Here is a 21362-nt window from a genome sequence, read left to right on the forward strand (position 1 = left end):
AATAATTGTTAACAAAAAGGTTCCACAATTTTTTACATCAAAAATATATTTTAATCCCCCTAACAGGGTAGGGGGTAGGGGGTGACTTTTTTTTCAAATAGCAACCCTTATTGAGTGACCCCTTATTTTGAAGGGTTTGACAAAAGAAACACAATGACGCAAATCCGAGGTGAATATCTCACCCCTAGCCAAAATTGCAGACCATGGGAACGGGGCTTTACGGGGGGTTTTATGGGGTAAAAATTGGTTTTTCTCACTTTTGACCCTCAAAACACAAAATTTCCCAATTTCTCTTTAGACCTTTTAAAGAGCTTAAAAACAATAATTTAGTATATAAAAGTATTTTTGTTCGGTTATTGGTAATGGAGAAAATAAAAAAAAATGTAAATTTAAAATTCCCATGTTATTCTTATGGAGAATATTGTAAAATGTTGTAGTTTTCTTGTTTATGGATGTATTTTAATCAAACTTGGCAAATTTGTTTATTTTATACTAAAGCTATCAATATTTTACTAAAAAACCAGCAAACCTAGGTACTTGTTAAACCTAATGTTATTGAAATATATTCCCAGACAGCACACTTTATCCCAGGGACATCTCATAGTAGTCCCATATGTCCTGAGAATGTCTCGGGATATGTACGCTAGCCTCAGGATATCCCGCAAAATCCCGGGACGAGTACGAAATCCACAGGATATCCTACAATATACTGTAATGTCCCGGGATTTGTAAGTTAACCTCAGGATATCCTGTAAAGTCCCGGGATATGTACGAATGCCATAGGATATCCCAGAATGTCCCATGACATCCCGGGACATGTACAAAATCCACTGGATATCCTGTAATGTCCCTTAATGTCCCAGTAACAAACTGAAAAAAATACTACCACTGATGAAATGTATATCTAAATTTAAATGTTCAACAAGGCCAATATATAATAATAATTTGTTTTATTCACTAGCGCTTTCAGAAACTAGGTTTCCATCTTCAGGCTGTGTTTAGAGTACAAAAAGTAAATATTTACTTAATAAATTAATTTTAAACAAAGTTAAAACAGATGATTTAAAGGATATTGGAAAAATAAAAAATAATATTAGAAAATTTTATCTTTTGAAATTTGAATATATTACAGTGTTAATATTGATGTAAAAATAATTTCAGTAATTCCGAGTTTATAATTGGGCCGTCTTCATTATTTAACAAATAATTTTGGCCTGTTTTTTTCTATAAAATAAGATTCCCAAGCATTAAGATGTTGAGGTTTTATAATTTGATTTAAAAGTTTAAGGTTTCCTAAATTGAAAATATGTCTTGTACTGTGGCTAGCAAGGGCTGACTTTACTTTACTGACATATTACTACCATGCACTGAGTTAAGGAAAACTAGAGTTCTATCATAGTTGTGTGAAACGTGTATTTAATTCTAACTTTAAATTAATAAAATAAACTAAAACAAATTTTAATCATATAACAATCAATTATAACAGTGCTAATCTAATGGTAATTAAATAATCTATATTCAAATACCAGTATCCTCTCCAACTACCAGAAAAAACAATTAAACTACTTGAGGCCTAAACAGATTAACAGAATCATATTATATACTGTAGTATCAAAAATATTTTAAGTATTGCGTCCATTGCAACTGTCAGCTACGCTTTGACCACTTGAAACCCCTAGCGGCCCTATCGATCCATCAAGCGCAGATAGCTCAGGAGGTAAGGTGTGAGGCTCTTAAGGTGAAGGTACCAGGTTCGAGACCAGTCTGGGTCAAAAACTTTTTTCTCGTTTTTTTCTTCAAAATTGGTGCTTATTATGCTATTTAATCAACTGATAATTAAGCTTTTCATACTAAATCTATATTATTTTGTGTTTTTTATGTTCAGGCCCAGACCACACTTTATCCCAGGGACATCCCATAGTAGTCCCATATGTCCTGAAAATGTCCTGAGGACTACCCTGGGATGACCTCGGATGTCCCACGGATAAGCTCACATCCCGGGCGGGGACATTACGCAATCCTGCGGATATCCTGGGACAGGGGCGGACTGGGTACTCTATTAGGGCGTAAACCTTGACCAGCCCGAAGGCGCCAACCGGGGGGTATGGAATACCCCCCTGTATCGAGGGGGGTCCTCCCCCGGGAAATTTTTTAAAAATTATACCAATAAACTCGCATTTTTAGGCAATCTAGAGGCATTAACAGTGGAAAAGCAGAAATCTGATAACTGACACTATTGGTCAATGTTTGGTTTACAAAATTTAGACTATTTACCCACACGACTTGGTGCTATTCTGACGGTAAATATCCTAACAAAAATAAAAATACAAATGATTTTCTTATATAGGTTCTTTCGTATTATATTTGTGCATTTTCACTATTTTCCCTTGCATGACTTGGCTGCATGCATACAATATAAATCATGTGCTTCCTGTTTACAACCTGAACTTGCAACTGTTGTATTTTTGGCACTGTAAATAGCAGAAGTTATATATTTTAGATTTCTATGAAATTATTTTACACAAACAATATGCCTTCACTGTGAACAAAACCAATTTATTGACTGAAACTGTTTTAGCATTAAATTAAGTCAAAACTGTGACCCTAAAGTAGGCCTACCTAACCTATTTCTACAAACGAAATGGAAGCCATAGCCTAGAGATAACTACGAAGGTATTTTGGGCTGGCTATCTGTAAGTAAAATAAGAAAGTTGACCAAATTAGTGCCATAGTGCATATTGAAATCATTAATTAATAGGCGGTAGCCACATATTAAAATACTGTTTACTGTTTAACCTTTACTGTGTAATGGTTAAGTTAACAAAAACACTGTCACTAAATATAATTTAAATTTTGTAAAAGTAGTGATTCTACAAAACTAGTTTATTCGTTCATGTTACCTGTGAATAGGTAAAGAATATAAAAATAAATTGAAGATTTCGACACAAATCAAATCAAATCAAATAATTTATTATCATGGACATTTACATGCATTGACATTGTCAGTGGAGCAGACCATAAAATTTCAATGTTCATTGTCTAAATAATCAGAGGTAACACAGAGTATACACAGGGTATACACAGAGACACAAATCAGACACTCACGAAAGAGAGACACATTTTAATTGGCAGCTCACACTCTTTATTATTTATATATTACATGCACGGCAAACGCCATTTTACAAGAGAGTTGAGTTGACATTTATAAAAATTAAATGTGACTTAAATAGAAATATTTATAGTGTGAGCAATAATTTAATATTATAACAAATATCAAATAATATTACATTATCTTCAAGTTCTTTACCACAGACGACATCGTGACACCGACCGATGTCGGATGCAGTCGCAGTCACGAATACCGGTACTAGAAAAATACCGGTATGGATCACAAACATTATCAAATGACATTGTTGGCCCGAATCCTATACTAATAGCATTGAACATATGATTTGGCAGTTCCACTTTAAGCAATGTTAAATAATGTTTAAATGTTTATTTTCTGGCCAAAAAGTCTTTTGGTTATGTTTATGAACCATACTGGTATTTTTCTAGTACTCGTGGTCGCAGTGCAGTTTTTTCGGGTTCGGCGTAAAATGACGCGGGAAGAGGACAGCTGTTTTTAAGTAGTTCATGCTCATACCACTGAGTAAAGTGCCTTAGTAGGCCTACACGTACGACAGAGAAGAGCTGCTTTGCTCTCGCTTGTCGACAGTGTCTATTCAGGTCTCACACCCGACTTTATGTTTGCTATTTACTGTACTGCTGAAACTTTTTTCTCTAAGTTTTTCCTCTTGCTTTCTAAAAACACATCTCGTCTCATTTTTTAAAAATTTTTATGAATTTTTCCTTTAACGAGGGCGCAAATGCGTATCGGCCCACCGGCCGGTGGGCCGGCGGGCCAGTCCGCCCCTGTCCTGGGATATCCCAGGTTGACCATAGGACTACTATGGGATATCTTGGATATCCTGTCACAATATCCGTGGGATGTTCTGAGGAGAAAGTGTGCTGTCTGGGTTTAATTGAAAATCAATTCAGACAAATGTAAATTCACTTAGTCTGCAGGTTTGCTGCGGCGGGGGTATTTTCCAGGGAGTGCAAGTGCACCCCCTTGCACTTCCCTGTGGGCGCCCATCGCTCATGTTGTATTGTAGCCTATTTTAGAATATTTTTAAACTATCTTAGGTTTCAAGCGCGGTATCTTTTAAATCCATTAAAATGGGTCAACAAATGTCATCTTGTCATAGAAACAACTAAATAATAAACATCGTTTTATATAAAAGAGGTTTTGTATCTTGTACGTAATACGTAATACAGAATAGATTTTATAATAAATTAAAGCTAATAAGTACATTACATACATAGCATACTAGAATGAAACCCGGGATGGATCATAAACACAAACAAATTACGTTGTTAGCCCGAATCCTATAATAGCATTAACATTATAGCAGTTCGCAGTTCCATTTAAGCAAAGTTAAATAAATTTAATTTTTGGGCCAAAAACGTCATTTGTTCTTGTGTATGATCCATAACGGTTAATTGTTTTTAACTGTATAATAAATTCACTCTCCATAAAAAAAAATATTTTTTAAATGCTAATGGGTACCTATTTTTTACTACCAGAAATACATTTATTGAGACATTTTTTATATCGGAATAAGTGATGATTGCGGCCAATTCGCTAATAATTTGTGAACAAAATGAAAGTCAGGTACCAATATTTTAGTACCCCCCACCCAGCAAACCTGCAGACTAAGCGAATTTCCATATGCCTGATTGCTTATAACATCACATTTATTCCCTAAATAGCATTAGTTTAACCACCCCCCTTCCTTGCTGGAGGGTATTCCATACACCCAGGTGACCCCCCAAAGTATCTAGGACCACCCTTGGCCCGGCAGTTCCGTGCATTCTTTCTGCTAAGGCGATATGCAGATTCCGTTGCGTTGCACAATAATGCGGTGGGTCACTAACTTTGGAACAACGGCTTTTGCATTCAAAAGGAAATAACAGGCCGCCTAAAGTCAGAAATCGGAAGCCAGACAACTAATTGATAGAGTTCGTGCTGATGTGGAAAACAGTCCTCGTAGGCCCGCCCGAAAAACAAGCGGCTGCCTTGAACATGTCTGACTGCTGCTCAGTTACACGAATTTTGAGGTTAATAAGAATATTAATCTGTTTAATTTTGTTAATCATCCATACAGATAATCACGACGGAACCTCGGAATGTACGGAACTTCCGCTGAGTTGCAATGAATTAATTGACTACTTTTTTAAATACGACTCAATAACAAGCACGCATAGCACAGGCGACCATACTGATCTATGACTACAAAAAAATGGCATTGTGTAGGCTTTTCAACAAGCATACTCCCACCACCCTCTATCGCTGAACAGTGCGCTGCAGAAAATAGATTGTTTTTTTCCGCACCCTGTACAACTAACTTTAAATACTAATTTAACTGACAAAATTATGTAAACTACAAGAAGGAGTGCATACAAATTTTAAAATCTTCCCTTTGAGAGTGAAACATTGAGTTGACCGAGTGCACTCAAACGTCACCAACATTTGCTCTATTTTCCCCTATATCGAGTAATCTTCATCCCCTATATCGAGTAATCTTCAGTCTTCTTCAGTAATCTTTGCTCAATAGTTACAACTGTTTTTCCCTTTGTACTCTGTAGCCTATTTTGTAATTTACTAGTTCTCGAATAAAAAAATCCATGAAAATTTCAAAATACCTACAGTAATTAAGGAAATAACAAGAATTAGCAAGAAATATCAAGAATGAAGAAAAACTCGAAACCCACCCGAACAATATAGCCGTTAACTTGCTGGACAATAGTGATTTTCCCAACTGACTGAAAATTTGTGAAAGTTCTTGAACTCCCATACCGATTTGTAAAGTTTTAGTTATGACATGACTATTTAATTTTGCAAAATCTTTCACAGGGGAGATTCTTGGTCAAGTCACTTATTTATATTATCCCTTTTACTAATTGTTCACAGTGCTGAACAGATTGTAAAATAAAATGAAGTTAAAAAAAACTGTGGATGGCTTGTTATAAACATATGTTACAAGTCTTTTTGTTTACTTTATCCTTGTTATTTTTTTCAACCAACATAGTTACTTGGCAGCTCATAAGGCCAATGTTAATTTTTTTCAGTTTTCTAAATGTGTGTGCTCAAAATACGAATTTTCCTGAGGTAGTGCCTGTTGCCAATCACGTTTTAGGGCTATTTATAAAGATCCTAAACAAAGACCCTAATTAAAATATTTAGTCAAAATCCTTCCACTGGATTTCAAGATTTAAATTACAGACAGACAGACAAACGGATATTTGATATATCTTATCTTGATTTGGTCTCTATCGTCAAAGCAAATTCTTACTATGTAATGGAATAACCTTTGACCCCCATAACTCTACTGAATCTGTATTTTTTCTTTGTCTATTTGAAAAAGGATAGAGAAATCAAAGAACAAACAAGTCAGAGTCTATTCTTGTATTAGATAAAATATTTACATAAACCAGATGAACTGCTATATCAGGAATGCTCTCAGACCAATTTTATTCTTTATACACTGCTAGTTGGATAGATAATTCAAGTTTATTTTGTACGTTGAGTTCGAACTATTAGTTAAGATATGGATAGTCAATCAAGTGATTCTTGCTCCGATACTTCACATCCTAGTTTGAGTGCTTCTTCAGGGTGTTTTGCAAGTTCTTCAGATCCTAGTTTGAGTGCTTCAGGATGTGACGCAAGTTCTTCAGATCCCAGTTTGAGTGCTTCTTCTTCAGGATGTGACACGAGTTCTTCAGATCCCAGTTTGAGTGCTTCTTCTTCAGAGCGTGACACAAGTTTTTCAAATCCCAGTTTGAGTGCTTCTTTTTCAGGATGTAACGCTAGTTCTTCAGAACCCAGTTCAAGTGCTTGTGATATTGTTGTTGAAGCAAGTTCTTTAGATTCTACTTTGAGTACTTCTGCTTCAGGTTCCGACACAAGTTTTTCATATCCCACTTTGGGGGTTTTTGTAACCGTTGCTGACACAAGTTCAACATTATCAGTTTCTTGTTCAAGCTCTAACCCAAGTGAAACACGTGATGTCATAGACTCACTAAGCAAATGCATTACATGTGGTAATTACTTTAAAGAATCTTCATCTGCGTCAGGAATTATGCGATCATTTATGCCGGATTTTTTCCCTGACTTTAAGTGCAGTGAATGTGAGGCACTAATGATGGAATCAATGGTAACATTTATCAAAGCCACGACCCTTGAAGATAATCATCATAAAGCATAAAGTAAGTTTTTTCTTTGAACTTTTTTTAAGTTAAGGTTCTCTTTGCAATTTTTATTCCAAACTGTAATTATAGTGGGAAAATATTCACTCATGAAAAAAAGCTTTTTATTTTTTCTGTACAGTAAGGATTTATTTCCGGTGGGTGGATCATTTAAATATCTCATTCTTGACACATGAATTTTGTTGATTATCAGGCTGTTATCAATCAACTCGCACATATTATTGCTGATCTTGAGCGCCACTAGTAGATACAGAGGATTGACCGATTCCGGAATGGCAATTGAATGTAAGCCAACTATTGTTAGGATACAAAAGTGAAATGTAATATACCACACTCAGAATTAACATGAAGACAATCTCACTCTTAATTCTGTGATAACACCTAGTAATTTCCAAGTTGTACATTGTTCAGTCAAGTATCACCCAATGGGCCAATGTTCAAATACTTTTTAAATTATTCGTATAAAAATAAATTAATACAAAAATTGAATAGTAATGTCCTGAGACTGAAACATTTGTAATGAAAAACTGCGTGGAAACTGATTTGATATAAGTTTTTTTTTTCTTTATAGGCCTAGAATACCTTCTTCAGTAATGGTTGATGCCAAATTATTGTGTACAGAATACATAATGCCATGAACTTCAACAAATATTATTTGTAATATTTTTCATTTAGTTTCATTTTTAAAATAGCTTAATTTTGGTTTACATCTAAAAATGAACAAATTCTACATACTGTGATTTATGTAAATGTAGCCTATCCACTAATGAGACATGAATATTCTATACACTTCTTTAACAAAAATAATAAAAGCTAATTTGAATCTGTGTTTGTGCAATAATTTTCTAAATAACTTCCTTATCATATAATTATATGTATTTACCGTCTTGTGAGTAAATAGTACAAGTTTAAATATACTATTAGAAGTGTTATTTGACTATTTTTTCGTTCTTTCAGGCAATAATTTTCCGAACTAGTGTTACCATGTTATAATGCAGTATGAGCCACGGCTCAGTTCACATAGTATCAATGAGTATGTAAGGTTCGTGGTCATCTCTATTCTCTACACAGGATTCAACACAATGTCAGTTCCTTTTGTGGCGACAATTAGCAAAAAAAACATTAACATAGTTCAAAGAGAGCTAACAAAGAGGTTCACTGTCCTAATTAGTGATATAAGCCTCTAAGGTTTGATAGCACACAGAAAACCTCATTAGACCAAAATACAGACTGATTACATTTTTTTGAACTATTTATTTATTCAGTGTTGTCTTTCATTTTTCCTAAATATAACCTCACTGTTAATTCAGATTATTATATATATACTAGCTGTGTGCCCGTTCTACGCACGGGGATCTTATAGTAGTCAGTTGAAACCTTCTTATATTAAGATTAAGAACAGCAGTTAGTTTGCATATTTGCAGATATGCTGGCAAAACTATTATATATAAACCTTCGCAAATACAGTATCTGACAGTTCAAGCCAAAATAAATGCTTCGCAATTAAAATGTCACCCGGATCGTTATGGTCCATATGTCCAATGATTAAACTAAAAAATGTTTTATAGATCCATGAAGCGTAGCCCTAAAGTAGGCCTATAATTGAAAGTTACTTTCCACATCGGTTAACTTAAACGTATTTAAAGTACTACCTCAACCTCACCATTTAACACTTTATTCCGGTTGACATTTTCAGTATCAAAGGTGCTCTTGTCCATTCCGTGAAACACTGAGAAATAAGGACATTGATGCGAATTTCCATTTGTCTGAATTGATTTTCAGTTAAATATATTTTAATAACATTAGGTTTAACGAGTACCTAGGTTTGCCGCTACAAGGAAACTAATAAGGTAAACGCACCAGTAGCTGACAGTATAAGAAACTATACGCACTTAATAATCCGTGGTTTTGAATAAAAAGGAACTAAAGAGATATTACGGATTTTATGTGATTCTAAATTTAGTGTAGTTTTAAAATTTGTCATACAAAAAGGGGTTTTTAAATATATTTTATAACATTTTTAAACTTAATTCAACCTTTGTACGTGTTCCAGTGGCAAAAATTACTCAAGTTATCGCGTTCACGGACGTATATATATATATATATATATATATATAAGTCTATATATGTATACATATATAAAAATTTGAACAAATGGTGTTTTTGGCCAATGGGGACATCAAAATGAAAAAATAAATCGGTCCCGGGTCTAGGTCTTACCATGCCACCTACGGTAATAACTACTTCCCTATATAGCCCAGTCACTTTAGGTAAGAACCTAGACATGAAAGATGTAAAGCAGATTTTTTGCATGGTGATAGTATATAATGGGAAGGGTGTTTTCTGAAAGTTCCCCAAATTTCCCCCCCTTGCTTCCCCCTAAACCCCCCCCCTCCCCCGAAACACCAGGTTGAATGTGTAGTGTTTTACTAAATCACCTATATCTTTTGATGTAAACAAGCTATCAGCATAATTGTTTTTTCTTTGAACTCCCCGTTAAATTTACTTTAATAAAATGACCTTACACGTAGCATTATCTCTATTGGGTGGGACTTTATATGTGATACATAATAAATATTATTTTATTTAAAACGTGAAGTTGTAGATTAGGCCAAACGTCGGTTTTGCAGTAGGTAGTACGTCAATGTAACAACACTTTTTACCTATTTGATGAGCTTTCCAAAAATGTATAACAATATATATTTTAGTTTAAATTGTTACCGAATGAAGCCATTTAAATCCATGCTTCAAACCGCCACAAAGCGCACCTTTCCAACTTGTCCAGTAAATATCTATTCTATATACAGGGTTAGTAAAAAGTGTGGAGACCCCCTATTAATTTTTTTAACGGTCCATACTAAGAAAAACTAAACTAGGCACACCTTTATGTCATGTTATAAAGTACTTTTTGGGAATAACCGCCACTTGGTGATGATCCCCAAAATGGGGGGTTTTGGGGGAAACTCCAAAATTTCAAATTTTAAGCCCCATAGAGTGACCCCTCATTTTGAAGGTCCTGGTAAAAGAAAGCCAACAACGCAAATTAGAGGTATCTACCTCAATCCAGTGAAAAATGGCAGCCAATTGAAAATTTTAGAAGTTAAATTTAGCTTTTCAAGTCTGGAGACCCCTGTAAATTTTGTAACGGCTCACATTAGGAAAACTAAACGCTACACACCTTTTTGGCATGTTATGGAGTACTTTTTAAGCCTAATAGCCACTTGGTTACCAAACCCAAAATGGGGGATTTTGGGGGAAACTCAAAAACTTTAAATATAAGCCCCATCGAGTGACCCCTCATTTTGAAAATCATAATAAAAGAAAACTAACAACGCAAACTATAGGTCTCTATCTTAACACAGTAAAATATGGCAGCCAATTTAATATTAAATTGCAAGTTATTTCAGATTTCAATCAGCTTCCATTTTTTACTGGATTGAGATAGAAACCTCTAGTTTGCGTTGTTAGTTTTCTTCAACCAGGACCTTCAAAATGAGGAATCACTCAATGGGGCTTAACATTTAAAATGTTATTTTTAAAGGGTTGTTTGAGTTTCCCCCAAAATCCCCCATTTTGGGGATGTACACCAAGTGGTAGTTATGCCCAAAAAGTACTTCATCACATGCCATAAAGGTGTGCCCAGTTTAGTTTTTCTAGTTTGGGCCGTTTAAAAAATAACAGGGGGTCTCCACACTTTTTACTAACCCTGTATAATTCAGTTTTAAAAATATTTGTACAACTTAATCTAGAGTTCTACTGGACCGATTTTATTAATTACAGTATTGTGTCGTCGGAAAGCTCAAATGTGTGTCATTTAAATTTGAAAATAATTATGAAAGTTTGTTTTTGTTATGATTTATGGTGAAAAATATAAAAAAATGTTTTCCATAAGAAATGCATTGAAAACAGTGTTTTTACACGTTTTATTTGGGTGCGACTTTTGGCTACTTATTTTGAGTATTTCCAAAAAGTGTATGGTACCAATTTGTAGTAAATTTTATTCTCTTTCAGAATATCACCTTCCACTCTGGTGGATTTCCTCACAATTTAAAAGTTATTTGCTAAAAGGCTAAGCAACCTCTGAATTTATAGTAATGATAAAATACTGAGTAAGGGATATTTTCGTTAAACTTTGTACAACTAAATCTAGACTTCTACTAGACCGATTTTGTTAATTATTGTGTCATTGGAAAGCCTAATTCATTTAGATTTGCAAATTATTATGAAAGTGTGATTTTATCAAATATTTGTGGTGAAAGTTTCTTTTTTCAAGTCTCTGTTTTCAAGTTTCTATTTGTAGCCAGCTTTTGGCTGCCTTTATTAAGTATTTTCAAAAAATGCATAGTCTTGCATAGTAGTTATTTGTAGTAATTTGTATTCTCTTTCAGAATATCACATTCACTTTGGTAGATTTTCCCTCCATTTAAAAGTTATTGGTAATAAGCTAAGTGATCTACAAATTTTTAAGTGGTGAAAAAATAATAAATTGTTTTTTTTTAACTTTGTACAACTAAATTGATTGTATAAATGATTGTATAAATTCACTCCCACCCTTCATTGACGAAGGAACTGACGATGATGAGGGAAAAGAAAGTTGATATGTACTGTATTGTTTATGTCTTACTTAAGTGGTTTTTTTTAACTGTAGGCTAATTAAATAAACCTATTGAGCAAATATTTGCCCTTTCTTTTAACTATAGGTACCGATTACTTCATTTTTATTTAATTCTTGTGAGTACTTATTTTCTTACTAATTTTGTAATTGAGTGATCTTATTTTGCTTGTTAAACATTCACACAGGGTGTGTAAACAACAAATAAATAAAAAGTAATCATTTAGTAATATTTACTGAACAATTTGGAATGATGCACTAAGTGCACTAAGTGAAGCATGGATTTAAATAGCTTCATTCGGTAACAACTTAAATTAAAATATATATTGTTATACATTTTTGGAAAGCTCATCAAATAGGTAAAAAGTTTTGTTTCAAACACATTGACGTACGACCTACTGCAAAAACCGGGGTTTGACCTAATCTACAATTTTATGTTAAAAAAATAAAAATTTTTGTTATATCACAGATATAAACCCACCCAATAGAGATAATGCTACAAGTAAGGTTATTTTATTAAAGTAAATTTAACGGGGAGTTCAAAGAAAAAACAATTATGCTGATAACGTTTACATCAAAAGATATAGGTGATTTAGTAAAACACTACACTTTAAACCTGGTGTTTTGGGGGAGGGGGGGGGGGGTTTAAGGGGAAGCAAGGGGGGGAAATCCGGGGAACTTTCAGAAAACACCCTTCCTATCATACACTATCACCATGCAAAAATACAGCTTTACATCTTTCATGTCTTTGTTAGCCTTGATTTTTTACTTAAGTTACTGGGCAGGGAAATTCGCTAAAAAGGCCACGAACTATTGATACATAAACAATATAAAGGCGTAAACAATTCATGATGGTTTGCCCAACAAATGTTTTACTCAAATAGGTGATCATTTTCTTAGCATACCGGGTAAGCTAAGATTTGGAATCCAGACAGAAAAAGCAAAACTTATACAGAGTTAAGACATCACTTAAATTGAATACGGACGGCTCTAATAAATAAGGTGCAACACCAACGATAACTAATTTGTAAACTACAGTGATGTGTTGGTACCTACGTAAAAATGATTCTAGCAAGGTTCAGGCAAGGATTTTACCAACGGTTCTAAGGAAAAGAACCAGTACCTACGTAAGAACCTACCTAAGAACTATAGTACATCCGACCAATTAAATACATTAACATCTAGTCCCGAGGTTATTGATCTCTTGCTTTTGGATTTTCTCGTAAAAAGTTATAGCGTAAACTTATCGTTGTCAGTTTGAAAAAAAAACAACCTTGCCCAAACAACTTTTTGTTATTTAATAGATTACGCATTCTCTAAACAATGATTAGTATATCTATTAACAAGGAAATGTGAGGAAAATCACACAATGTTGGGGTTTTAATCATTTGTAATTATATTTCTTAAGTAGGCAGGCCATGTATTCTATGGAAAAGTACCGGTATCAAGGATCGTCGTCAAAAAGGTTGTTATGAATAAATATGTAGGCTTACGTACCCAAGATATGAGCTATGGGCCTATTGGCTGCATGGTCCAGCGATTGCATCACACGGTGAGTAGAAACAGAAAGTGACACATTGGAAAAGCGAGTTTACCACTTCCTCTGTTAAACCTCTGTTACAATCACCCACTGCAGTTGTTAATTTTTTACTTTACACTTTACACAACCACCATTGAAGCGCCGTCAATGAGTGGAAACCTTTTTTGTAAGCTATTGGCGACGATCATTTCAGTGTCCAGCCCTATACAACACTGATTCAAGGTCTTCTTTCTGGTTGTCAAAACTCAAGAAACATTTTATACTCAAAGAATTTCTGGTTCCGATTTGGACGATGTCTAGTTATTTAATTTCATTTACGGTTACACTATTAGACTATATTATTGCACTTGCGATTAATTAAATCCGTTATGTAAGAAAAACGTTTTTAATCTCACTTGGTTGGGATTTGCTTTCAAAACGTGATTCGAAATGGTTGCGGTATTTGTAAACAACATTTGTAAACATATCATTGACAGCTAGGAAAAATAATCTTGATCCGAACAGCTGTTCGTTATTTCATAGACGATTATGTGATAAAAATTGAAAGAAAATCTTTCTATATATTTAATACACAGTTGTAACACTGTTTTCTCAGTAATTACTGGACCGATCTACAAGATTTATGTCTCAAATTAAAGGGGATAGTGTGTAGATTTGCCGAACTTCCTTAGAATTTACGTTTTTTCCTAAGGGCTACGACCTACAGCCCTTTAAAGGTCGAGTCAATACAATCAAAGATTACATATACAATTCTTATTGAAGAATATAATACACAGTTTATAAATTATTCGTCAGCTGTTAATTGTTTGTCAGACATTTGTTATTATTTTTATAACCTCACTTTCAGTATGCAATATTATTAAACTTGGAGTTTCTGTTTATAAACACATGATTTTGATCAAGGAAAGTGTATTTGTTAACTTATTTTTGAAATGTTTTAGTTTTCCTGCAAAGTGATCTGAAGGAAATTATTGGTAATTGAGTTTAAGTTTGAGTATGGAATGTGAAATAATACCCATAGTAGGGAACGGAAACTTATTGTTTTGATCAATATAATTTATTCTCTAAGGCCACCAGAATAATTATAGTCCAAGCAAACTAAACAATCTTACATAGGGATCGTTAAAAAAATTGCAAGAAAACGTTTTATAGTTTTATTTTGAAGAGTTGGGTTTGCAGAATGATATACTAAAAGTTGCCAAAAATCGGTGCACGAGAAAACCACTAAAATCACAATTTCAAATGGCGGCTTTTTCAAACATTGGACAAATTAAAAAAACATATTTCACATGCATTTGTTATGCACATTTTTCGAGATATTGAATTGGGACCACCGCATGTATTTATTGGGTGGTTAGTACTACATTTTGATAGGGAACATGTTTTTGGCCGCCATCTTGGATCCGCCATATTGGACATAGATAATTTTGTTTCAAAGTAATGATAGTGTTGTGACACATCATTACCAACTACATTTTTACACTGATTTCAATGCCGAAATCCGTTTTTAAATATCTTTATTATTTTAGAAGATATATTCAAACGAAAACTCTCCACCATACATTTCTTATGGACGTTTCGTAGTTTGATAATTGTTTTAAAATTATTTTTCTTATATCTCCAGTTCTTATTGACGCTTGTAGTTCGTTCTAGGCTTAAAATATTCAGTAATGTAAGGGCTTTCATTTGAGCTCTTGGTCATTAAAATCAGACGAGTTAAAGACCAGCTACGAACCTTAGAACAATATTAAATTTAACTTTTTAGAAATATATTTTTATTAAAAGATTTATAATTCGGGTTGTTAATACGTCACAAAGTTATTTCTGGTCTCAAATTATTCAGTGAATGTTTGGCTTTAATTTTATTGATCATTAAACAAAATCTGACAATTTTAAAATGAGTCATGGACCATAATTTAACATTAAAATGTATTTATATTGAAATTTGTCTTTAGTTAAAGACGTATATCCCCAATTCTAAATAACTCCCGGAAAGTAATCCATAGCTAAAATAAAAGTCAATAATTTGGCGAATAATTTAAGACTATAAAGAGTTTTGGGAGTTATTTAGAATTGGGGATATACGTCTTTAACTAAAGACAAATTTCAATATAAATACATTTTAATGTTAAATTATGGTCCATGACTCATTTTAAAATTGTCAGATTTTGTTTAATGGTCAATAAAATTAAAGCCAAACATTCACTGAGTAATTTGAGACCAGAAATAACTTTGTGACGTATTAACAACCCGAGTTATAAATCTTTTAATAAAAATATATTTCTAAAAAGTTAAATTTAATATTGTTCTAAGGTTCGTAGCTGGTCTTTAACTCGTCTGATTTTAATGACCAAGAGCTCAAATGAAAGCCCTTACATTACTGAATATTTTAAGCCTAGAACGAACTACAAGCGTCAATAAGAACTGGAGATATAAGAAAAATAGTTTTAAAAAAAATTATCAACTACGAAACGTCCATAAGAAATGTATGGTGGAGAGTTTTCGTTTGAATATATCTTCTAAACGAAAAAAGATATTTAAAAACGGATTTCGGCATTGAAATCAGTGTAAAAATGTTGTTGGTAATGATGTGTCACAACACTATCTTTACTTTGAAAAAAAAGTATCTATGACCAATATGGCGGATCCAAGATGGCGGCCAAAAACATGTTCCCTATCAAAATGAAGTACTAACCACCCAATAAATACAGGCGGTGGTCCCAAGTCAATATCTCGAAAAATGTGCATAACAAATGCATGTGAAATATTTTTTTTTAGTTTGTCCAATGTTGGAAAAAGCCGCCATTTTATATTGTGATTTTAGTGGTTTTCTCGTGCACCGATTTTTGGCAACTTTTAGTATGTCATTCTGCAAACCCAACTCTACAAAATAAAACCATAAAACGTTTTCTTGCAATTTTTTTAAGGTCATATTCTATATTTCTCCGACTATTATGGGGAAATCCGCTTGCAAGTTGTACAGATAATTAATTGCTAATGAGTGGGAAACATACACACATTTTATAGTAGGTGACGAATCTTACTCAAGATCAGTGGTACCAAACTTTACCTTCTCGAGATGGCGAGTACGCTGGGATACGTGGAACTACAAAATATCAGTGATTTTTTTTTTAAAGTACACAGGGAAGTTGCTTGAGAAACTGTGACTTACGATTTCGGTTCTGGCGAAGAAGTATGTGACTTGATGTTTAATGGCATGTTGACTCGGGTCATTATAGCGTTATAAAACTTTATCATTAACCCCAGGGAGTAAAAAGTACAAAAAGAAAAAGAAAAGGTAATCATTAACCGGGCGTAAAGAGACATACCGAACGAAAAAAAATTAGAGAACCATCGAACTAAAAAGGTAAAGAGCAGTGTTGGTGTTAAATGTCCTCTGGAAGTCCCTACAAAAAAATACCAACTCGTTTGAATTGGGGTCGTTAGATTGGATTTGTCACTACTTCAAATCTATGAATTTCGAGTCAGAACAGACTAACTGGGACACAAAAATGTTTTAGTTTTCCTGCAAAGTGATCTGAAGGAAAGTGGTAATTGAGTTTAAGTTTGAGTATGGAATGTGAAATAATACCCATAGTAGGGGACGGAAACTTATTGTTTTGATCAATATAATTTATTCTCTATAGCCACCAGAACAATCATTGGGGAAATCCGCTTGCAAGTTGTACAGATAATTGCTACCATAATGATTGGTAAACATACACACATTTTATCGTAAGTGATTTAATCTTACTCAAGATCAGTGTTCGACGTCCAAATTTTACCTTCTCGAGATGGCGAGTACGCTGGGATATTTGGAACTACAATTTATCAGTGAACTATACCCTAACTATATTTTTTCGAGTAGGCCTACACAGGGAAGTTGCTTGAGAAACTGTGACTTACGATTTCGGTTCTGGCGAAGAAGTATCTGACTTGATGTTTAATGGTAATGTTGACTCGGGTCATATTATAGCGTCATAAAACTTTACCATTAACCCCAGGATGTGAAAAGTACAAAAAGAAAAAGAAAAGGTAGGCCTAATCATTAACCAGGCGTAAAGAGACATACAGAACAAAAAAAAAACATGTAGAGAACCATCAAACTAAAAAGGTAAAGAGCAGTGATAGTGTTAAATGTGCTCTGGAAGTCCCTTCTAAAAAATACCAATTTTTTTTAATTTGGGTCGTTAGATTGGATTTGTCAGTATACCTGTGACTGCAAATCTATGAATTTTGAGTCAGAACAGACTAACTGGGACACAAATATTTTTTCCTTATGTTGTCACAAGGGGAAGGTAAAATGAACTCCTTATCAACATTTAGAGTTTATGGAAAATCTTATCAACAGCGACTATAAAAAAAGTATTAAGGGACAAAAGAGACAAAAAACTACTTGAGTAAAATATAATACAAATCTGCATTTGAAATGGCCAGTTCTAAGTCTTACTTGAATCAACATCTTTCTGTTAGTGGTAGTCTATATAGGTAGTTTTAAAATCCACGACTCATTTTCCATCGAATTGGACCGTTAATACCCTCTAACATTGAACAAAGTATGCCCAACTTTATATATACGACGTAAACACAGCTTTTACTCACAGTATGGGTCAAAGATTCGTGAAATGCGACCAACTGCTGATGCGTGATTTACATGTAGGCTAGGTGACTATCTTTATTCCATACAACAAATGTAATGAAAAAAAAACGACGAATATAGGAATATACTTGAGCAAATTATCTAAATAGCATAAATAGCTGCTTATTAGGTTATCAGCATTGCCCAGTTCGTATACTATTTATTTTTCAAATGAAACTCGAATTAATATAAAACATTCATTTGGTTAAAATAATATATCGGTTTGATTAACATAAAATAGTTTATACAGGCAAACTATCAGTTCTATTTCATGTAAAAAATTAAACTACTCCTAAATAAAATACAAAGATAAATAGTATTTGTTAATTATTATTTCTTTTATTGCTGACAATATTCCCGTTGCGGAGCACGGGCGGTTAACTAGTTTGACAAAAATCGCACAAAACTGCATTTTTGAACGTCCGTAATTTTATTTACAAAGTAGTGAGGCTATATTTAAATCACTAAAGACACTCTCGCCAATCCAGTGAATACATTAAAATGACTTGGATCTTGATAGGTACTCTGGTTTTCACGGAGAAGATTGCGTAAAATGCCATCTTGAGTGTTACAGACAAAGGGAAAGACAGACAGACAGACATACAGACAGAAATAGAGATAAGACTCGTTTCTGCTTCTTTAATGTATAAAACTTAAAAATAACCTAAAAGTATATAATTCTGAGCAAAGTACAGACAAAACTCTAATTTTATTTATATAGAAGAAGAAGATATACAAAAGATTACTGGACTTTGTTCAGTGTTAAAATTTCATATTTTAATGACAGTGTACAATAACTTCCTTACTGAAGATGTTTGAACCGTTTATAATTTTACAGAGGCCGTTAAGTTGTTGGGTAAATCTAATAGAGGAGTTTAGATTAGAATAAAATTAATCAGGGCTATATATACACACACATTATAGTTCAGTTAGGTCCTAATGGAAATGTAACTTAAAGAGGGGACAGGGGAACTTCCGGTGAATATTTATGTTTGTTATGGATTGGACCTATCCCTGGAATTACTAAAATTTTAAACATCACTTATCAAACTTATAGTTCATTAAGCTATCTCATCATTGATTATTTGCCAAAGAAATCGTCATCAAACAAATCAGCTACCATTATGTATGTGAGTAGCCCAAACTATTGAAGATTGAATTGGGGACGATCCGTCACGTGCCTGTGGTGCGGAGTGTCAATATTTTGCATCTATCATTGTCAATGATTTACCTGTTATGGCTTTTCCTAGTGGAAATTAAAAATTCAATTAAGCTTTTATAAAATAAGGATATCAAGTTAAAAAAGAAAATAACAACCAAGAAAAGAAATCTATGTATTGTTTCTAAAAACGCCAACTTTGTTTATACTGAAATATGGAATCCCCCACTCTATAAATATCCCCAGTGTTTTGTGTTAACTCATGATTGTCATTTAAACTAATTCGTTGATAATATATATTTTTTGTTGACAATATAATTTGTTGTATTTTTTTTAAAGAGGTTGGCGGCCTCTTTTAACCTTGCATTTGCTCGTCCATATAGACTAAGCGCCCGTGCGTGGATCGTTTACAGCAAAGCAAGGAGTGAGCCGGTACAGTACAAAGGTGAACTGTTCTGATAAAATGTTATCGGCAGTGACCAGGATCCGAACCCACGACACTACTGCCTTGGGCCCGACTGCGACTGAGCCACCGACTCACTATAGTAAATTTTAAAATTTTTCATTGGAATGCACAAAGTTGTTAGTATTCAAGTATTTCATAATCAATGTATCTTTTGGAAAAGAAAAATTAAAAAATATGCATTAAACATTTTAAAACTTGCAACGAAATAACATAAAATAATATACTAACTAATTGTTGCAAAGTATTTCTAGTTGGACTCTGTTCTTTTGCAATTTACAAAATTAAGGCAGCTATGGGAAATATTTTTTTAACTTTTAACTCTTCTAGAATTTCCATAGCAACAAGGTAAATGTTCACTCTGAATTCGATTTGATTTTGATAAACAAGTCTAATGATGTGTTCTGTGTTTGACGTTGAATCTCTCGTCGAGAGGAAGCCCTCGAGGATGCGTGTCATCCTTCCCGACCTTGTCCGTGCTCTGCTCTACATAACAGGTATCATCTTGTGTATTTTCTTTCCTACAGTCCCGTTTGCCAAGTGGATCTCTGCCAAGTTGTGGGACCTTTTGAAGCAGCTTGTGAGCAAATACTGCAACACTCCTGAGATGCCAGACGACAACATAGCTTAGCTGAGGTAAAAATTTACCAGACTCTACCAGGCATGAGCCACAAGCTACGGACTACATTGACTGCTGACTAAGGACTGTTGCCTACAGAATGACGACTATGGACTGTTGACTACGGAATGCCGACTATGGACTGTTAACTCCAGAATGACGACTATGGACTGTTTACTACGGAATGCCGACTACGGACTATTGACTACAGAATGCCGACTACGGACTATTGACTACAGGATGCTGATTGCTGACTTCTGACTATTATCTAACGACTACTGACTACTTGACCAGAAGGCGGGCTGATGACCCAGGATCCCCTCACACCATCGTAACATCTTATGGGAAGCCCGCCTACATCACATGACTCCGATCTACAATACTGACCAGGCTACTATCTACTACACACTAGAGATTGAGGAAGAACTGCACTACAAGCACAATGACTACACACTTTGAGGGGGTCCAAACCCTGGTCTTGTTACTATCTAATTATTTTCATCAATGTGAAACTGATGATTGAGGGCAAATATGAATTTCAGAGTTTTTCCAGTAATAAACAGTTTATAATAATGTTTAAGTGGTATTCTTGCATATTTTCTTAAGAGACTCAATGCTATTAGATGAAAATTATGTATTTAATAGAAACTATTTTGGTTTAACTACAATATCCAGACAATCACTTACCCTCAGTATCGGTATCTTTCTAACGTATATATTGAATCATTATACATTAAAATTTGGAATATAATATATTGAATCATTAATTAAATAATAATGACAGAAATAGTGTCATAATAACGTACCTTGTCAGACAATCCTTAACACGGTCTATAGTGTTGTTTAAAACTTGCTACATATTATGTTTTGGCGGTTTTTTATAACTCCACCACATCAGGCTAACAAAAGAATCCACTTCTTGGTGTTTTGTCAGAATAAGATATACACATTTTATTTTACAAATAACAGAAAACACAAAAGCGATGAAAGATATACCATAGATAAAACATACTCCCTTAGTA

The 21362-nt window shown here is 33.9% G+C and overlaps 1 protein-coding gene across 1 annotated transcript in view; it reads right to left on the bottom strand.

Annotated features, from left to right (window-relative positions):
- The window catches only part of LOC128991648 (cell death activator CIDE-A-like), a 32730-nt gene extending 12761 nt beyond the window's left edge, over nt 1-19969 (bottom strand). The window contains exon 1 of the mRNA XM_054414724.1: nt 19953-19969. The gene's annotated coding sequence lies outside the window, so the exon portion shown is untranslated. The remainder of the gene's footprint in view (nt 1-19952) is intronic.
- Between the last annotated feature and the right edge of the window lie 1393 nt (nt 19970-21362).

This window comes from Macrosteles quadrilineatus, unplaced genomic scaffold (assembly GCF_028750875.1).
Source record: "Macrosteles quadrilineatus isolate MER2022 unplaced genomic scaffold, UCM_ALF_1.0 Scaffold_4__1_contigs__length_99947679, whole genome shotgun sequence".
NCBI classification, from domain to species: domain Eukaryota; kingdom Metazoa; phylum Arthropoda; class Insecta; order Hemiptera; family Cicadellidae; genus Macrosteles; species Macrosteles quadrilineatus.